Raw genomic sequence first — 6958 nt, 5'->3', positions numbered from 1 at the left:
GGAGTTGGTGGGCATCGGGGCGACAGAGGGAGGTCGGAGGAGGCGCGCTGAAGTTGGTGGGCATCGGGGTGATAGAGGGAGGTCGGAGGAGGCGCCCCGGAGTTGGTGCATTGGTGGGGCGCCGCGGGGGTGGGTTGGTTGGGCGCCGCGGGGCTGGGAGGTGGTGGCGCGCCGGAGGGGTAGGGTGGTGGCATGCCGCGGGAGTGGGGAGCGGTGGGGCGCCGGAGTGGTGGGGTTGGTGGGGTGCCGGGAGGTGGTCGTAGTGGGGAAGGTGGGCAACAAGGGGTGGGTTGCTGCAGGGTAGAAAGTGGGGTGTGAGGGTTGGCCTAATGTAGTTTTCTCGTGTTACCGTGCGGTCCGGGTAGGTGGACTGAGTAGCATGTAAGTGTTAGCAGAATAAGAGATTTGTGTGTAGAATATGGTCTTAAGGGGTGTTATCATAATTGGAGAATATGGTCCATCCTACCACCTAGGGGTAGTTACCCCACATATCTCATATATTACCATGTGGTAGTATATATATTATATTTTATCGTTTAAAGTATGTTCATATACTATATATAAGATACTCCAAAGTGAGTTACATGAAAAAATTACAAGTTAACCCATGATTTGTATTATATTTGTGAAATACGTACATATTTGTACGTAAAAATGAGCATACTCAAAATACGATATATACTACCAAAAAAGTAGTATATATATACTACCTAAACATTGTTATATACTACATACTACGCGTACATACTCTCCAATTTGATAGGTACAACATATAACATACAAAACACAAGTGGTGGTAAAGTGGTACTAAATATATATAAATATAAATATAAATATAAATATAAGGTAACGCTATTATAAACGTGAGTGTAGAATAGTTTATTCTACATCCCTTAGTAATTCTATGTACAAAATCTAGTAAAACGGTGTACAAAATGTAGTAATTCGGAAAATATTTTTTATCATCTATGTTTCTAATTTACTACATTTTTACGAAATTACTATATTTTACATAGTGTGTTACTATATTTTGTATGTACCGTTATTGGGGTGTAAAAAAAGCTATTATACACTCACGCTTAGTTTAGCGTTACTATATATATATCCAAATTTTGTTTGCATGCACTACAAGCATCAATGGTCAACAATTGCTTTCCGAAAAAGATAATACACTACCGGTTTCCTAGTATGATTCATTTTCCAAACAAAAATAGTATGTATATACAATTCTATTTCTTAAGGTATCATATATGATAAATAATACGAAAGGTCCCAAAGGTTTGTATGTATATTAAGGATGTTTTTATGTATTTTTCTAAAGTTTTACTTTTCAAGGTATGTAGTATTTAAAAAAAATTTAAGACGAGGTTGGACTTTTTAACCGCTAATATTTCTATACAAATTAAGGTGACCAAATAATTAAAATGCGATCCTAATTAAATTTTTTACTTGTAGTAATATATGATGCATGCCGATACCCACTCATGATTATTGTTAGTTTAAGGAATGTTTGTTACATATACCCACACATGATCCTATGTATTTATTGTATGTATGTATATACTCATAAATTTAATGTCAAGGTATGTAAATACGATGAGTATGCACATACAAGAAAAATATATTGAGTACTCTAGGGTATATACATACACAAAAATCTAATCAATACGTACTAAGTAAGTTAATTCTAAGTATATACATACACAAAAATCTAATCAAAATGTATTATATATTCTGGGTATATATATACACAAAAAACTAATGCGTTACATACTAAATATTCTGGGTATATACGTACTAAAAAATATCTAAAGAGTTTGTAATAAATAAATGAATCCGTACATACCTAATCTAATTGATACGCACTGAATATTCTGGGTATATACATAGACAAAAATATAATGTGTATGTACAAAATATTCTGGATATATACGTATAAAAATTTAACGGGTACATACTAAACAGATGAATTCATATATACCTAATTCGTAATATATCTAATGTATAGTATTTATCCTTCTAAAGATATGCTACCATGCATGGCGTGCTTAATGACATCCATTTATGATATACATTATAATTGTTTTCATACTTAACTGTTTTAGAATTGGCAATTAGTAATGGGTTGACCAGTTACCTTATATACCTATCACAATAACACGCATCTAAATGCAATCAAACGGTGAAAAGGCAAGGAGCCTAGGCACCTAGGTGTCCCATACCGTCTCTTATAAAAAAACCAACTTGGTGATGATGGTGTGCCTGCCATCCTGCAATGTAGGCCGTCTGATCTATATCTAAGGGATAAAAAGCAAACTATAACAATTTTGTAAAAAGATACCCGCATCCCTCTTCACATTTACAAATAAGACCTTCCATCGTTCATCTTTGTCTCCCACGAGATAAACAACTCATATAAATGCATCTTGATGTTCCGTGCAACGCATGGGCCTCTTGCTAGTACACACACACACACACACACATATATATATATGACAAATTTTATCTACCACCAGTGGTATTTACCATCACTTGAGATTTTTATGTTGTATGTAGTATCTACCAAATCATAGAGTATGTACGCGTAGTATGTAGTATATAAGAACGTTTAGACAGTGTGTGTGTGTGTGTATAGTACTTTTTAGGTAGTATTGATGTGGAGCATCTTACGGTCATCCCCATGGACCTACCATCGTCTCGCGAAGTGCCAAGAGGACCTATGACACGAGCTAGAGCTAGAGCTCTCGAGACCGAGGTGACTTCCTTCCTTAGTGATATCACATATGATCCACTCGAGACATGGCTACTACTCAAGTCTGGAATGTTGTGCATGATCAGGTACCAAGAGGACCCTCCCAAAGATGCATGTGAAGACGGATAAGTCCCCAAGTTCAGGGATGAAGGGAACCAACGGAAGGACTCAAGAACAACTCCCAGGCCCCGGACATCCGGCCATGACCCCGGACATCCGGCCCCTGGAGCAACAGCCGCACAGCTGCCAAGTACCTACAGGCCCCGGACATCCGGCCCAGCCCGGATATCTGGCCCGAAGCCCGTAAATTCGGCACCTTCCATCCAGAGAGCGTTAAGGCCAGCCCCGACAGCCCGGACATCCGGCCCGACGCCCGGACATCCGGCCTCCCCTGTCTGTGTACAATGTAAGGGCCGTGGCCCGTGTATCCCTTTGCCCACCTAGACTATATATACTCCTCCTCCTCCATCTTTCTAGGGTTAGCATTGGTTTAGCTCATACTTGAGATAGAGCTTTGCTCATCCATACAGATCTACTCCTTGAGAGAGACCGCGACCCCTCTTCGAAGAAGGATTCAAGACCTCCTTAACGGAGAAGACCCCCATCAAGACCTCCTCACGGAGAAGAACCGGTTACCCTATGTATCGTCCCGTGTTGACTTTGGATCGTGTGATCTCTTTGTGTACTTGGATCTAGCATATGTGTGATCGTTCTTGTTGGTTTCAGTGATTCTCTCGTGTTTCCCCTCGTGTTCTTCGTGTTCCGCGTTGGGATCCGCTCCTTTCGTGAAAGATCGGCCATCTAGGGTTCCACCCTACATCATCTTGGTATCTAGAGCCAGGTTGATCATGATTTCGGAGCCTCCCCGTTGTGTTTTCTAGCCTAGTTTTGTTGATTTTGTCCCTAATTTGAAAATTCCCCACAAAAATAGCCCCCCCATTTTTTTGTGATTTGTTGGTGTGATGATATTTTGTTGGATTTGATCCGCGGATTTCATGTGTTGCAGGTAGATCTAGCTTTCCCCCATCTTTTCCCCAATTTCCATCCACAAAATCCCCTGAATTTTGCCCCGATTTGCCTCTTCCACGCGGAGTTCATCAAGTTCGTCCACAGATACAGAGCCCGGACATCCGGCCGAACCCCCGGACATCCGACCACCTGGGGCATCCGGCCATCAAGCCCGGACATCCGGCCACCTGGGACATCCGGCCATCAAGCCCGGACATCCGGCCCCTGGCAGCATCACTTCCATTGACCGCCCCGTTTTTCGTTCAAATTTCGCCAAAATTTTGTTCCGGTGCCCACATCCACTTCCACATAACACCACCACTTCCGCATAGCACCACCATTTCCCACATATACCACCATCGCTTACCACTACCAACTCCGACAATTTTGTCACGTTTTGCTTTGAGAATTTGAGTTGCGGTTCCGTGTCCTATTGTGTTTCGGCTATTTAGGTACGGTTCAACATCAACATCACTGCCGCTCATCTTTGCCACGGATTCGTCAATGACAACAACCACTTCACCATTTTGACACCATACTGTAAGCAAGAACGGTAACCTCATCTTGGTATCGTGATATATCATTCTTGCCATTACATTGATAACCACATAGCCCAATTTTGCGTATCTTACCCATCGAGACTAGCCTTTGAGTATTGCCGACAACGTCACTTGTGCACATTAGTGATCATACTTCCCATTGCATACATATCATATCATTGGTCCATATCTTGGTTTCATCTTTTGTGTCACAAAGTTGTCATTGCATACACAATTGCTATCTTGGTTCGGGAAACACTGCATGAGAAAAGAGCTCAAAAGAGAAAGAGCCAAACAAGCTTTTAAGCAAAAGGGAAAGATATGCAAAGAGCTTTTAAGAAAGAACCATAGCATCATACAACATTAAGATTGTCATACTAGATCATCTTGTATCATATCATCGGAATACCATACATAGAGCATACTTGGGATAGAAGCCGTTGCATTTTTGCTTAGTAGGTTGTGCACAAGTCTTCTTGTCCACCTATTGTGCAATCGTGCTAGAGTCACTCTAGTGTTGTGCAACAAGAGCATTTTCGTGGATTCCACATTTTGGCTCATCCTTGGTTGCGTGACCCCATTTATTTCTTTGCGTGTGTGTTTTTGTGTACCATATTTTGCTATTGGTCTACTTGTTGCACTGCAAACTTGTAAATCTTTTCCAACATTATTGACGCTCACTAACAATTGCATAAAATTTTGTTCCACCATCCTAACCAAGCTCCACCATAAGATTTTACTTGTGTAGGTGTGAGAACCGACAGGAATTGGTACCAATTGTGCTATTTTCTTGTTCCACATTGGAGTGATCATTGATCCATCTTCAACATCGGTCAAGGTACATTTGGTATAAGTTCTTCTCTTTCTCCCACTCACATATTTTTGCTTGGAATGATGGATAGGCCAAGTACTTCTACCAACCCACTCTTCATCGAGCAAGACGACGACATGTCCTCCTACGTCACAAAGAGCCACCTTTTTGGTGCACAACGTGCTTTGCAGCAACAAGCAATGAGTGAACACATCGACAACCTCGCCGCCGACTTGTGACTCTCCGAGCAACGTACAAGAGACTATTTCGACAACAAGCTCGACGACCACAAGCAAGAGAATGACGCAAGAATGGATGAGATTCGTGCTTTGTTGCTCAACCACTCTTCTTCCACTCCGTCCTCAAGACGGAGCCGCTCAAGTCGACATTCCGACTACACCATCTCCGGCTCAAGTACACCGACATCGAATAATCTTCGACCTACCGCGCGCCAAGATCGTCAAGCAAACCGCAACCCTCTACACGACAACAACTCTCAAGAACAACGACATCATCAAAACCAAGCTACTTTTGCGCAAGCACGAGAACGGCAACACCAACGCCAACAAGAAGAGGAAGAGAGAGCATGACTACATCAAGATGCACAAGATGCCGATGCACAACGTCAAGAACGACAATTGCAAGAAGCCCAAGCACTTGAGGTGCAACAAGCCCTCCGAGACTCAAGTCGGGCCGTAGCCACGCGCAACCGACAAGCTCATGAGCAACAAGAAGCGCTTGGCGAAGAAGTTCAAGAGAGGAACTATCAAGCTCGAGTGCATTGTCAAGTTCCACAACCTCCTCACCAAGAACCTCAAGTTCAACAAGAGCAAGAAGACAATGGAAATCATCCACGACAAGAGCAAGTTGAGGGAGACAATCCTCCTCGTCAAGGACGTCATCACCCTCGACCCGACACAATGAAGAGCAACGCTACGACAAGCTAAAGTTCACCATGCCCAAGTTTTCCGGAAGCAATGATCCCAAAGAGTACCTTTCATGGGCATTGAAGGTTGACAAAATCTTCCACTTACACAACTATGAGGAAGAGTGATGTAGGGTAGGAACCCTAATCGGCCGATCTTTCACGAAAGGAGCGGATCCCGTGATGAACATGAAGAACACGAGGAGGGAAATGAGGGGAAAATCAAGAGAACACTCAAACCAACAAGTATGATCACACATGCACTAGATCCACGAACACAAAGGGAGATACAAGATCCAAAGTCAACAATGGACGATACAAGAGGTAACTGGTCTTCTCTATGAGGAGGTCTTGAATCCACGAGGGGATCTTCTCTGCAAGGAGGTCTTGAATCCAAAGGGATCTTCTCCGAAGAGGGGCCGCGGTCTCTCTCGTGGAGTAGATCCGATGTGGATGAGTAATGCTGTATCTCTAAATATGAGCTAAACCAATGCTAACCCTAGCTAGGATGAATAGGAGGTCTATTTATAGTCTTAGTGCAAATGAGGGCGAAAGGAGGGGGTACATGGGCTTCGGGCCCGAAACTGGACACAGCCAGGTACCGGGCATCCGCCGGGGACCGGTCGTCCGGTGTCTCATGGCCGACCGGACATCCGGTGGCTGCCGGTCGTCCGCTCATTCTAGCTCGGATGCTGGCATAGCGAATTTCCGGAGGAGGCTAGTCGTCCGGTCGCCGGACGTCCGGTGGCGCCGGTCGTCCGCTCGTTTGGCTCGGGTGCCGGGGCACCGGTCTTCCGGTCCGGGCTGGATGTCCGCTCGCTGGGGTTCGGCTGGAGCTTCAGGCTTCGGACGTTCGGTCCCGACCGGTCGTCCGGTGGCTGGGACTTCTTCTCCAGCTCTCCTTCTTATTCGTCTTCACGTCC

Source organism: Triticum urartu, chromosome 2A (genome assembly GCF_056163025.1).
Source record: "Triticum urartu cultivar PI428250 chromosome 2A, HENAU_Tu73, whole genome shotgun sequence".
NCBI classification, from domain to species: domain Eukaryota; kingdom Viridiplantae; phylum Streptophyta; class Magnoliopsida; order Poales; family Poaceae; genus Triticum; species Triticum urartu.
The sequence above is the reverse complement of the archived record's forward strand: the minus strand, read 5'-3'. Positions refer to the sequence as shown.